The sequence below is a fragment of the Triturus cristatus genome, chromosome 9 (genome assembly GCF_964204655.1).
Source record: "Triturus cristatus chromosome 9, aTriCri1.1, whole genome shotgun sequence".
NCBI lineage: Eukaryota > Metazoa > Chordata > Amphibia > Caudata > Salamandridae > Triturus > Triturus cristatus.
This window is the reverse complement of record NC_140592.1, coordinates 808,716,176-808,730,854: the sequence shown is the minus strand read 5'-3', so window position 1 is coordinate 808,730,854 and position 14,679 is coordinate 808,716,176. Positions and strand designations below refer to the sequence as shown.

At 40.0% G+C, this 14,679-nt stretch overlaps 1 protein-coding gene across 2 annotated transcripts in view; it reads right to left on the bottom strand.

Moving 5' to 3' along the window:
- BRF1 (BRF1 general transcription factor IIIB subunit) overlaps positions 1 to 14,679 on the bottom strand; it is a 1,136,639-nt gene that overhangs the window by 806,601 nt on the left and 315,359 nt on the right. The gene's annotated exons all lie outside the window — the stretch shown is intronic.

Sequence of the window (14,679 nt, the reverse complement as noted above, 5' to 3'; positions counted from 1 at the left end):
CCAACCTTCTCGAATTTTTAGTGCAGCACCGTCTATCCATACCAGAGGAGCCAGTGTGATGCAAATCCATGTGAACTGTCCAACATATTGTGCTGCGGAGAGAGGAGTGAGGAACACACAACATCCTCAGCACCACACTGTAGAGGCGTAATTCTCCACCATGAGCTCCAAAGGCGAGCCATAAGCCCTTGCAAATCGAGAAACAGTGGAGGTGCATCAGGCATCTCTGTTACTGGATACCCTATGCTTTACCCACATCCATAAAGCACCAATGCTCTACTTTTCAGGTGCACAACACTCAACCATCTTTCAGGTGGGTACTGCGTCAGGTCAGGCCAGGCCAGCGCAGGCAGACAATCACATTAGCCCGTTGCCACCTCCCCAATCAGCACAGCAGTTGGGTATTAGAGTGCAGCGTCCTCTACTAGTCGGGCCCTTCATAACCAATAGTTTCTCTTTTTGGTATATTTATATCCTGGTCTCCATGTGAGGTAGGATGAGCACAGATTACTATGAGTTGAGGGAGCACTTTTAGCATGCAAGCCAAATGTTGGCCACTGAGGCAGGGCCCCCATCTTGCATTACTATAATATAAGTGTATATCAGAAGGACAGATGATTTACTAAAAACTGGGTCAGGTTGGTGTTAGGGATCGGAGGTGAATTTGCATGACCATCGAAGTGGACCAGTATTGAAGGATCAAGAATCAACCAATCATCTATGTTAGAAAATTCCTCTAGTCATCAAACCTCCAAACTAAGATGGGTGAAGATGCAGCATTCCTTGTGGATGTAGCTCAGGTACTGTCGATGGCTACTAGCCTATCAAGTGAAGTTGGAGGAACTGCCTTTCCATACTGTGCTAGAGTTGTGTTTAATGAATTCCCTTTAGACAATGGGCCGAGAAACTGCACCATCAAGTCAGCCGCCATGTTGAGTACATCAGGAAGTTCAGGACTGAAGACGGTCATTCAGGTTAGCCTTGAAAAAGCAGAAAGATGGCCTGGGACAATTTGCACAAGGCATGCCTTAGTAAAGATAAAACAGCTTTCTGGCGCAAGATAAATTGCCCTTTCCTATGGGAGATGGACAGCCCTCACCTAGAGATTGCTATCAGTGAGGCTGAATGGGTTGCTCATTATACTAATGTTTATTCAAACCGTGCATAGAGTCTAGTTGATTCTATTTTACCTGCATCTGAGTTGTCAGTAAAGGTTTTTACCCATGAACATATTTATCTCATATTTACCCTTGAGGAGGTCACTTTGGCTTTAAAAGAGAGTAAAGGGGGTAAAGCATCCGGTTCAGACGGCATTCCTGTCGACCTTTATGAATCTAACCGCTTTATGGGGTCCCCTTCTAACTCTGCTTTTTAGAGCCTGCTGTAGTGTTGAATTTTTAAACACGTGGATAGAATCTCTTACTGTTCCTATATATAAGAAGCATTTGCAATGCAATCGGTCTCGCCTTTGGGACCTTATATGTATTTAGCTATGCAACACATTAGCCTGGTTGCTGAAACATCTACTGTTCTTTAACATGGAGGGAAAATAAGCACCAAACTGACTGACATGCCAGGTATGGGAACACATGGAGAAAAATATTGCCTTTCAGCGGGAAATGGTATAGTTTAAAGCTCTGTTTAATATAAATTTTGTGATCATATCTCTGAAAATACAAGATTTGAAAAAAATATTGTCTACGGGTGCTCGTGGAAGACAATTTCTATGTACTGGAATCTTGAGAATGCTAAAGTGATTCTGGCATTTTACTGACCTGCTGGTCGTTTTCCATCAAGAAAGTTAAATGGAGGCAGTTGCCATAAATATATATTTTTTTTTTAAATAAAGTCCCTCAGCAGAAAGCAATTCTGGTATTTTTCTATAAAGACAGTTAAATAGAGGCAGTTAAACAGAAAATAAGTCCCTAAGCGGAAGCATACAAGTCCTAGGGCTAATCTCCAGAGCCCATAAAGTACAAACCCATATAAGTATATACTAAAGTATATACAAGAGATCTCGAATGCTCGACCTAAAAAGGGAGACTGTAATAATACTGCTAAATACAGACCAATCTCCTTATTATATTCTCTGGTTAAGGTGGCTGGTCGTATTCTCCTGAATAGATTGCAGGACTGGGCTGATTCTAATAATATGTCAGGCTTACAATATAGCTTCTATTCAGGTGTAGAGTTAATCGATCAGGCATCCCAAGAGCGCATCCTAATCGGGAAATATATACGCACACTAAACAAGGTAATATGTTTCTGCATTTGTAGATTTAACATCTGCATTTGATTGTGTTGTGCATGACAAACTATGGATTATCAAACGACTTGGCCTTAGCCTCACTAATACTCAATTTCCTTAGAGAGTTGTATTTGGCAAGCAGGGCTATAGTGCGCTGCAAGCTAAAGGTGGAATGTACTCAGTCGTTCAGCATGGAGAGAGGGGTTCAGCAAGGTTGTGTCATTGCTCCCTTCTGTTTTATTTAGATATAAACAGGTTGGGTAGTGTTTCAGAAAACAGATGTAATGATCTCCCCCATTGGCCTCAACCTATCCCAGCCCTCCTCTATGCTGTTGACACTGTGGTTACGCTCCTTACCCCCCTGGGTTTACAACATCCTCTTACTCAGCTTCTTATATTTATGCACTACTTGGGAATACAAGTCAATATAAGTAAAACTTATAATATGAAACTTGGGAAAAGATCCATGAAATGCCGTGATATACTGATTGAAAGTGTCAAGATCAGTTATACATCAAATCTTTCATACCTGGGCATTTTATTTGATACAGAGGAGACTTGGATATCAACTCTAGGAGGCTCCAATTTGTTAAAACTATTTTATCCCTGCTTAATTTTTCTAGGAAACTGGGTAAAAAGTCCCAAAGACATGTGATGATCATATATAAGGCGAAATGTCAGGCTACCGCTATGCATGGGGCGGAGCTGTGGGTCTATGGCAATTTTCAATCATTACAATTGGTTGAAAATGCTTTTTTAAGGAATCTCCTAGCATTCCTCAAAAGTCGACCCACTTTCGCCTGCCACTCGCAATTGGAAGTGCCCTTTCTAGCAAATATGATTAAGATTCAAACAGTCTTGCTCTGGCACAAGATCTGGACATCGGATTCTCAGTACGCCCTTAAAATCCTGCGGCTTTATTACGTTAAACATTTTTTAGCAGATCTAGGACATACTGATGATTATGATCATCCAAAGTCTTTAACTAGTATTTCTGGGAAACGGCTAAAATCCAAGTCTTTTTCTCTACTTGAGGATTTAAGGTTGTCTACAGAATTATTGAAACCTGGCATCCTTAGAAATCAATTTATTTTAACTACACACGATATGCAACCTTAGTTAATAAATGCATATACACTGTCATGGATGTGCATTAACACAACTCAGGATGGATAGTTTTCATCGTCTAGTTTTCCTACTACAAATGAATGGTCACAAAGATTGGTAAAATGCCCACGAGAAAATGCATCCACCCAAAGTACCAGTCACATTGTTTTATTTTGAAAATACTATTCTGACCTGAGAAATGTTTAATCAAGTTGTTGCAAAGACCTTTAAACTTTGTGCAATGTCGACCGGCCTTTTTGTTTTTAAAATCCCTTCCGAGTCTGTATATCTGTGGCGTTATGTCATGCTATTTATGGGATATTACTCGCAGAAAGTTTTTATAGTTAACTTCATTGTCTGTATAAAGTAACTTTTTTTTACTTGTTTTATCTGTACTGTATAGGTTGGTCATATTTTTATACTGAATCTTTTAATTTGAACAATGAACACATTTTATTTTTGTATGCTTTTATGATTTACAATGTGAAATCGAATAAAGCTTGTTTTCAATTCGATTCCTAATGCAGTAATACTGTATGTTTTTCTCTGTTTTGAGGTACGAAATGTGGTATCTTGCAGTGGTCTCTGCATAAATTCTGGCAGTTAATTCCTATTGAAATTCTTGTGGGGGAAGGTATGATCTATGTGCACAAACTATGTTTTCTCCAATCATTCAAGTATCTCCTTCTTTGAAGACAAAGCTTCCAAGAACTCCCATGCAGAACAACTTCTGCCACCATCTTGTCTCTTTTCTGTGTTATAATGGGGAGGGTCTAAATTGGATCAGTTAAAGATGTTCAAGGAGAAAAACAAATTCCCCCAAAGATTTTTACATAGTGCAAACTTGACTCAAAGGTTTCGGGTATCAGAGTGCTTTACATGAGCACCAGTTACGTAACACAAGGACACATTCATTTTTGTTAGGCACAGGGAGATAGAGGGGCACATGCATCAAGCCCGCATTTTGCGATTTGTAAATAGCGAATTTTACCGATTCACTATTTAGAAATCGCAATATGCAATGCATGAAGGATTTGCCCAAAAAAAATGCGATTCCATAAAATTCCTTTATTGCGACTCGCAAATTGCGACTCGCAATTAAGGAATTGATTCCCATTCAAGGCCAAGAGGCCCATAGATATCAATTTGAATTGCATGCGCAATTTGCGAGTACTCCATTGGTACTCGCAAATTGCGCATGCAATTTCAAGGGTCCAAGGGTGCCAAAAGGACACCTTGTTGCACCCCTGAAATTGTTATGTACACCCATGTTGCGCACACACATGCCCCAAGGGTGTGTGTGTGTAACATGCAACTTTGAAAAATGCACTTTTGTGCATTTTTCAAAGTTTTCGCAAATTCCCATCAACTCAAAGTTGATGGTAATTTGCATTTCTTAATAGCAAAATATCTATATTTTTTTGTTGCATTGCATTTAGGTAATCGCATTTTGCGATTCCCTAAATGCAATTGCAATTTAAGTAGTCGCAATTTTGCGATTACTTAAATAGTGATTTTTGCATTTGGGACGATGCATCCCAAATGCAAAAATTGCGGTCGCTTATGACCGCTAAAAGCAATGATGCATGTGCCCCTAAGTGATTTGCCCAGAATCACAGTATGTTGAGCGTCATTGCCGAGGCTCTAACCGGGGTCCCAAGATTTGAGGTTGAACGCCCTAGCTGTTAGGCCACATCCTCTCCCCATTTGACCCGGACTTTAATGTCTGCCCAAAAGGAGATACCCATTTTACGAAATATGTCAAATAAAGCACATCAGACTGCATTTTTCTGGTGAGAAGTCAGCCAATTACCGCCAGCTTTTGCAACACAGTCATTGATTATTCCTGTCCTACTTTCCTCCGGTAACAGGTTTTTAACTATGTAGGCACTGTAGAAAGTCAGAGGGAGAAAAAAACATTCTAACAAAAAAAAAGACAATCAACTTCCTAATAAAGCAGAACACAAAGTCATGATTAAAATATGCAATACGTTGCACATAGTGTTAATTAGTATTCTTCTAGTTTTTCTACTATGTACACAGACGATGGAGTAGCTTTCAACTAGATGAGAGATCACTCCACTGTGTAATAGACCCTTCGGCAATAATGCAAGACCTGTATTGTCTGTTCTCTTTTTGTAAACTCAATAAAGATCTATTTACGGGAGACGATTAAAATACGCATGGTCATTATTGTTCTAATTAATCATGCATTAAAACAGGTGAATTGTACAGACATAATCCATGAAATACTGACAAAGCATAATCATATTGTGCAACAAACTACCAAATGTTCTCTCTGAATTATTCAGACCTAAAAATGCGTCCTGGAAAATTACTCAGTTTATTGATTCAGGCAATGTGGTCCAGCTAATAGATGTATACTCTCTGGGAGATTAAAATCATATAAAAGAGACCGGGGGCCTTAATGTGCAAGTATTTCAGTGTCTGTGCACTAAAAGCAAGAAATCCTTCTATTATATAACCGAAGAAACAACGACAAAAGCAAGGTATAATAATGTGGCTGTGGTACATGAAGTCTTTGAGTCTAAATCGAAGGAGAAAAAGATTGCAGGTGCTGCAAAGCTGTTGATACATGCATTAGTTAAGAACCATGAACCCATAAGATTAAATCCAAAATAACCATCTCGTTGAGTGTACATTACAAGTGACTAACAAACAAGAAATGTCTGCATTAAAACATCTTTATTGGAGTAGAAAGCGATTAAAAAAAATGGTTTGCCTTTCACTGGTCCACATTTTGTTTCAAGTGTTTGTAAAGAAGAGAACAGCCAACACTGTAAATGCCTACGTACATGTGGAGGTGATTTGAAACCTAAAAGAAAAGTTTAATTACTCACTTATAATGCTGAATTCCCCACAAAGCTTCAACGGTATAGAAATTATCCGATTCTTGAAGCAAAGAACCTCTAAATTCACTTTTAAAAAAACTGTTAGACTGGGAACAAGTTAACACTGAACCCAAAGATTAGGATTCTTCAGAAGGCCTTACAAGAGCAAATCCCCAGAAATGAAGAAAATAATACCAGGCAATTCTAAAAACCTGCAGAGCTTTTTTAACATACGTTCGAGGCAAGCACAAGAAGTTCTTGGATTATCCACGGATTTCCAAGCACAAAGCATACAATGGAACATTATCCATAAATTGGAGATACACATCGGAAACTGGCCTGACCTTACATACGTAAATGAAATGCAGAACATCAGGAAGTTTTTATCTGCAGTTTGTGAACATCTAACAATTAGGCTGTGTTCCATAACGTTAATAGTGGAACTCACGTTATTGTTCAAACGGACTGTCTGACCAAAGCCAACTGGAATTTATCCACAGATCCAATATGATTATAAAAATATTTGTTTTAACAAAAGGTAAAAGGGAAATCGAAGTCTAGTGGTTGATTCCTACCAAATGCAGTGGCAGAAGAAATCCTCATCCTTAAAAAATGATTTGGTTATGTGGGACTATTCGGAACCCATTTAAGAGGTTATACAAAGAGATTAATTATACACTTTTCAGTTAAAAAAAACACAAAAATACACAAATAGACATGAGTATACTATCATAAGAAAACGCTGCCAAAAGAAACACTTCCCAGTGACAATAGGACAGGCCGACTTTTACTTTACAATCAAAGGGAAGTAGGTCTTAAGGTTTTTATTTATTCAACAAATAAAACCTTAAGCGGGGAAACTTCATACTTGAAACAGTGATTGGCATTTTAACAAAATCAATTTACATCTTGGGGTTTCACATTCAAGTCTGTGCAATCAAATTAGCGGGATCAGCAATGAAACTTACCATGGTTTACAAGCAACACTAGGACACTGATATGCAGAGCAAGTAGAGTAAATGCATGGAATCTACACAGCGCTGGTGGGGCTAAATCAGCCACTTCATTCACAAGGCCCCCACTTAGTTGTTCTTTGAATAAAACACCTGGTATTGCAGAAGTCTGGTGTGCAACGCTCTTCCTAGGACCTAGGGCCGGATTTAGATCTTGGCAGACGGGTTCCTCTGTCACAACATGGCGATATCCTGTCTGCCGAAATATAAATCCTATCATATCCTGGGGGATTTATATTTCGGCGGATGTGACCTCCATCACCGTTGTGATGGATTTACTCATCCGCCAAGATCTAAATCAGGACCCTAGTTTCCGTAGGAAAAGCATTTTCTTAACTTGCTTATAACTTTGGTGCCATTTGATGAATCTTGGCGAATTTCCCCCCCCAAAGTGCCCCACTTTGTATAGTTGTGCATGGAACATTTTGGGGCGATCCACCAAGCGGGGTCTTGAAAAACAAAAGGGGTGGGGGGTTAAAAAAAAGTGTCTTTCCCAAGTTAATTCCTATAGAGATTTTAGACATGACTACAGCCCGAACTACTGAACAGAATTACACCAAATTTGGCAGAAAGCTAGATCTTGGTCCAGAAAACGTGCTTTTGTGATTTGGTGTAAATCTGTTTACTAGTTTTTGAGATATTAATGGGAAAAAAAACTAGATATCTAGAGGTGTGAACCCTCCACGAATCCAACAGATCTGAAGCTGAGATCTGATTGGGCTGCCAACACTTCAACCAGGAAGTTTTCGCAGCCATTTTAGGACTCAGATGAGTCCCAATCAAAAAGGCAAACAACAAAACAAAAAAACAAAAAAAGAAACAAAGGGAGCAGGTTAGTAATACCCTCACCCCCTAGGCCTGGTGCTGGGGTCCCCCAGAGACCCACAAGGGTTAGAAATCATTTTTTTATTTTTTTTGTGGTGAAAATAACGAAGATTCACGAATCCCTGCCAAAAAAAAAAACAAGCATGGTCTCCCACGCTAGTTTACATTTGAGCCCCTGGGTGGGCCAAGTCCCGGGGGCATATTTATTTATATATTATGGGGAGGGAGGCGCATGCAGCCCACCCTCCACATGGCCAAGATGGGCCCCGGGCCTGTCACCTCCCTGGGACCAGAATATATATTATATATATATATATAAAAATATATATAAATATATATACATTTAGGACCTTGAAAATGACAGTAGTTCTTCCGATTCATCTTTGTCTGATCAACAAAGGGGTTAATTTCACCTGTCTTGAGAGATGGGAAGGCCAACAGCAAATCATAAACCCTTGGATATAATTGAAAATCCTGCTCATGGAGTGTAGATTCATGTTAAGTGCCGGATAGTTTATTAGGAAGCCTGCTCTTAGCAGTCCTTTCATATAAAATGTGCCCTTTTTCAGCTAACTCTCAAGATGACATTTCTTCTCCTAAGCTCCAAAAACGACGCCTTGTTATGAAACTGGGGCAATGTGAGTGGGGAATAGCTTCTGAGGATGGAGATTTAGATACGGTTTCTCCTAAAAAGAATTACTTAGGAATTCCTTCTGTGGGCATCAAGCATCAGACAGCAAGGCTTTTGGTACTCAATCCCATAGAAATTAATTTTGGGTTTGTGCAGCTCTAGAAATCTCATTAGTGGACTACCACAAGCCACTATTAAAAAGCACGAAAAGGGCAATAAAAAGAAATTAGTTGCAGATTAAATTCCTAAAGCATATTCATTTCCCTGCAGTTCTCATCTGTCCCTGCTACTACTAGTTTAGATATTAAAACTACTCTGCTTTTGTGCATCTGCAAATGTTTGACATGACCCAGATAAAGGAGTTTAGTCAAAGATATGTGGTGGATCTTCACAACCACTCGGGTCGTAAATGTTTTAGCTACGGGCCTGGACCCAGCCGCCACGACGGCTGCATGATTGATCAATGAAGAGGTCAAACAGCAACACCAAAGATGGGTTCTGGCATTCTCCTCAGTATGAATAAGCATGTTGTGTAAAGAGGAAATGTAGGAACTCAAGATAGAATGATTACCTCCCACGAGCCCCTCTCTGACTTTACCCCGCCTGCTGCAAAGAACCCAAAATCCATCTCATCCATTTCCCTTACAGAATTCACCGGCAACCCTCAAGAGCAATCTGGTTCTAAAGATACCCTGATAGGAGTTAGCGTGGTTTGGAGTGTCTGTCAGGATCAGAGAAGAGCAAATTAAACTGTGAGCTTAAGTAGGATCTGGAGTGTGGGAAGGAAGTCGGGGGTCATGTTGCCACGCCTACTGTGTCCATCTCAGAGAAGTGAGAAAAGAACACCATAGCATGCACAGAAATTAAGGGAATACTGGAGCTGCCATATTGGTCAAGATTATATCTCTCCAGATGCAATTCATAGTGACTGCAAGTTGATGTCTTAAAGGGAAAACAACTAATTAATTCGGACTACTCAAATGAAAGAAAAAATGCCCAAATAGCAGATCACTTAGAAGACTAGATGGGTGACTGTAAGAATGGACCACTAACTTGAGGCAACAAATACAGGTTCGGTGCGATCATTGTAACTCGGGGGGGGGGGGGAAAGAAAACACAGATGCATTATTTTTTCATGCCAAAACACTAGGAGACTGATTATTCTTCTAGGGATTTAAAACCCACATATCAAATTTGTGTTGATGGAACTGTTTCAAAGGTTGCCTTCTCCATCTCTGGAACGGATCCAGAACTCCATCAACTTAACAAGGCATCTCTTAAACTGGAGCCAATAGGTCTAGACCGTGAAACCTTGTGTCTGTCAATGCCTTATTAAAAAAAAGTTTAAAATTCTAGGCAGTATCAGCAGTGGCTATCTTGGAATGAGGTTTATTAAAATATTACAAAAGACGTTAAGATATGACCACCATGGTTAACTGTGTGCCCATTGTGGACCTCTTTGAATGTGTTTTGTTATACTTCTACAAAACTGTACCGTGGATGCTTGGGGCTCTATTGTAACCATATTTCAAAGCATTTTGTTTTAGATTACCAAATCATGTTCAAATAATGGCTGCCGTGGATGTGCATAGATCCATGGCGGCCTGATCCGAATGGAATTTGTTTAAATAAAATCAAAAGTAAATGGAAGTTGTGGACGCACGTACACGGCCATCTTGGAATGGTGAAAAACATTTTAAGATGGTCATCATGGGTATGGCGAAAACATTTGCAATGGGGGCTGCCGAGGCAAGTGGATGCTGGGTGTACCACAAAAAGGGGAGAGGTAGAAGAGTTAAGGGCGAAAGAGAAATTGTGCTTAACATGTACTGCAAAGCCAGGTCTGACAAAGAGTGGAAGGGATACATCATGCAATCAAAAGCCTGAGAGAATGAAATACTTCTGGGTGAGACATACATAAGAATAGGGAGGAAAGCCTCCAAATCAGAAACAGGGAAGTGAAATGGACAATAAATTCATGCAAACAAGAGCATGAAGCAGACCCGAAAGCTGTGTTGATTGATTGATTGATTGATGTACTTATAGAGCGCAGCTATCACCCTACGGGCATCTTGGCGCTTGCATTGGGAACCCGTCCTGGTTATTCCCTGTAAGATAACCCGTACTGGGCATCCCCAAGGTGAAAGCCAGGCATCCCGCCGCGGGGGGCCATTGTGGAGATTAAGCAGGCTTGTTGCCCAGAGCTGCATAGTGTGAACTCGTGCTTAGAGTGGGCACCGAAGCGAGAATTATCGAGTCCGTGGACGATTGGGCTCTGGACCCTGCCGCGTCGGGAATCGAACCCAGGTCCCGGGTCTGATCTCTGCTTCAGGGTATGCCTCCCCTAACCAGTGAGCTACACTTCTCCACAAGACTATTCCAGTAGTAATGTACTTAAAACAATAGATTTCCAAACAGCTAAACGTGTCTGTAATATAGACCTAAACATAGATGGAATTCAGATGACATGAGTCCCTGAACACACTATTGTATAGAGCATGAGGGTAAAACATAACTTGAAGTTTGAAAGTAAACAACAGAGGGTAAAAACGTAATCTGATAGCTTCTACGTAACATGAATCTCACCTATCATCAGAGAAGCAGAGGACTCCAACTCAAAAATCTCTGAACATTATCAGTTGAAGGACTGCATGCACAAGTGAAGACAACACTTATAACAGACCATACAGTGTTAACAGCTTCAATCAAACAACAAGAAATGCCCAGAAAATGGGAACTAGAAGTATTATTTAGGAGCTGAGAGGGAGAGTATTCGTTATGTGAATTTCTGTATACTTCTATTTCTGCAGCATAGATGGGATATAAAAAGTTGGCAGCAAAGTTAAAATTGCAATTAAATGTAATTATTAAAGCTCTCTGGGCTAATGATCATTTTAGAAATGCAATAATACCACTAGATTTCTCCAAGCACACACTCACCTCTACTACCTCCAAGATCAGAGGTAGCATCCATTAACCCCTTCCATGCTCATGACGGAACGGTTCCGTCATGAGCGTCGGTTGAGCTGTGCTCATGACGGAACCGTTCCGTCATGAGCCCGCCCGCGCAAGAAACGGTCAGCACCGCGGCGGAATTCGCGCCGCATGGAAGGGGTTAAAGAATATTTACAGCAGTTTAGAATATTTTGTAACTGAATCAAGGACAGTTTGAGGCATCCCAGTAAACTAAGAATTACTAGCTAATGAAAATTTAACAAATATTTATTAGGTACAAAAGTGGTTGCAGCTGGTCAAATCTACGCAACGGTCACGTCTTCTCTGCCCAAATGACAGATGCAATTACAAATGATATAAACAGTGGCAAAAGGTCAGATTATTTTTCACATTAGCATTTAAACTACGAATGAGAAAACAATGGATATAGAGTTATACTTATTTGTGTACCTCATCTATTGATGTGGTGCTTTTATGATTGGTTACTTGTTGGTTATATTTTTGTGTGCTCATAAGCACTGCATTTTATGTTATGGATTGCAGAGCTAACCATAACTTTCAAATGTTAGTGCTTTCGGTTTTAGTTTGTAACCATAACTGTAATTAAATGGTGGATTTTTAAATGAATTTCTAAGTTTTTTTTAAATAGGTGTTAAGGTACTACAGCCAATAACTTCCAAATGATATGAAACTATACCCTATTGTGCTGTGCACGTCCTTTGGCTGTGCGCAGTGAAGGTTGACCATAGTGTAATCCCAGCCTGCCACTGGTGATCAACACCCACTACACAAGGCTGAAGGCTGTGCGCATGGGGGCTGGCTGGAAGGGCTGGTTTTAGGCCTGGAGTCGAACCCTCCACGGTCGACCAACCTACATGTACATGGCATTTGGATGGCAAAACGGAGGCTAGTTAGCCTACTACTATTTTTTGCTCACAGCCGGAGGCCAGGCCCTGTGCACAATCTGGCATGAATGGATATCCCTTGTAGCACATGACATTTGGGCTGTCAAGCAGAGGCTGCTGTCATCTTTTCTTTTTGATTTTTTTTGGGGGGGGTGGGGACTGGTTAGGGGAGGCAAGAGTGAGGTTCACAGACCCACGCGGTTTTTCGTGCCGTGTTGGACTTTCAAAGTGTCCACAGACCCAGTACCGGATCTACAACCCCTCCAGAAGTGTCAACATGGGCCCATGAGGCCTTGCAGGGATTCACTAATATAAAGGTGGATTCGCAGTTGCCATGTTGCGATACGCAAACTATGCTTCCGGGTCCTAGCTAAAATCCATGTAAAAAAATTACTTTATTTTTAATTTTGACTCTTTATTCATGATCCCTGACCCCCCCCCCCCCCCCCCCCCCGAACACCCTCCACATCCACATCCAGATGCTGCCCATTGGCCCTTTCATTTCCACTTTTCAGGACTGAGGAACCGATTCCCCAAGTCCTGTAATGGGAGCCTCAACTTTTTCTCACATTAGGGCTAGCCAATCAGTGAGTTTCAGTTCCACAGACCTGACATTTGTTTTCTGTACACAAAATGAACAGAAGAAATGGCTCCATCGTTCAATCAGATTTTTAAATTTGGGTCTCCATAAGATCCACAAACCAGGGTTCCCAGAGCTTTACGACTAATGATACATATGTCTCTTTTTAACACTCTCAAACCAGCCCAAGACCGTTTTTTAAAATGCTACTTGCTCTGAATCTGATGAATGGATTTATAGCTCGCCAAACACAGGCATTTCCTTGAATGAAGTTCTACTTTCATCCCAATTTCATTTAGCTTTTATTTCTATATTGGAGAGCTAATATTCAGATGAGACTTAAAAATGGGGCAAAGTCACTTTTTGGTACCTCCCCATTGCCATTTTGCTCAATTTTCGACTGCTACCAAAGCTACTATAAAAACACAAAATGCTTTTTCACTGGAAACTCTGACCTAACCATAATTAGAGGCTTTATCTCTACCGTTGTAATTTATAGATGTGTACACACAAATAAAGATTTGTTGGTATAAACATTACCAGGAATGCTATTCAATTACTTTTATATTTGCTCCATTCCACCTCCGAAAGCAGTCATCACTTAGATAGCATTGTACATCTTTGTCTTTATACCTGCTAAAGTTGAGAATGATGGGCTTATTTTGAACAAATGATATAACAATGTAGCATTTAACATTAAAAATTATACCAACATTGGTCATTTTACCCTATTCCTCTTTATTGAGAAACTCCAAAAGACTATTTGAAGCCTTTTGGCAACCGTAATATATATGAAGTGTATTCCAAAATAAAATATTGCATGACAGAGTTGTTCATGTGGATGTTAAATAGGCAGTTAACGTTTTCAAGACTAAAAATACATAAATGAATCAACAAGTTCACAGAGGGAGACGAACAATCGATATCGGTTTGAAAAATCTGGGGCAGTATATTGGGAAATCTATTCTTTTTTTTAAAAAAAATACATAAATATATTGAGCGACATTGTGTGTGTGTGATTGGGATGTAAATTAAATAATTTAAATCTCCAAACTGTTACCTGCATCACCTGGAGACAGGGGCACATAAGTTATATGTCTGTTTTTTGTCTGCCTTCTGCGAGACACAGCTCAACATAAAGAATCATTTAATATTTGAGTGAGGAGTAACAGGACTTCAAATCTACAACCTCTAAGCTTAAAGCTGCATTGTGACTTTTAATTTATATTTATAACACAACAGGCAAACTTGATCGATTCAGGATGACAATTATTCCCACCCATTCAATTGATCTACTTTTACTGTCTTACATTTCTGAGACTATTTACCAAGATTAAGCGCCACAAAATATACACGCTGTTTAGTTTACTGTACATTGGTAAACAGAACAGTAGCATTATAAATGGAAGTGGTGAATGTAAACAAGCACATGTACTCAAACTGCAAGATCTACTGGATTTGGAGCAGATGTACAACCTTCATCAGCTTACACAGAATCCCTGAAAATGGAATTAACTTTTGGTGTGTTTTACCAGCCTTGAGAAGCGTGCCAAGTATAGTGCA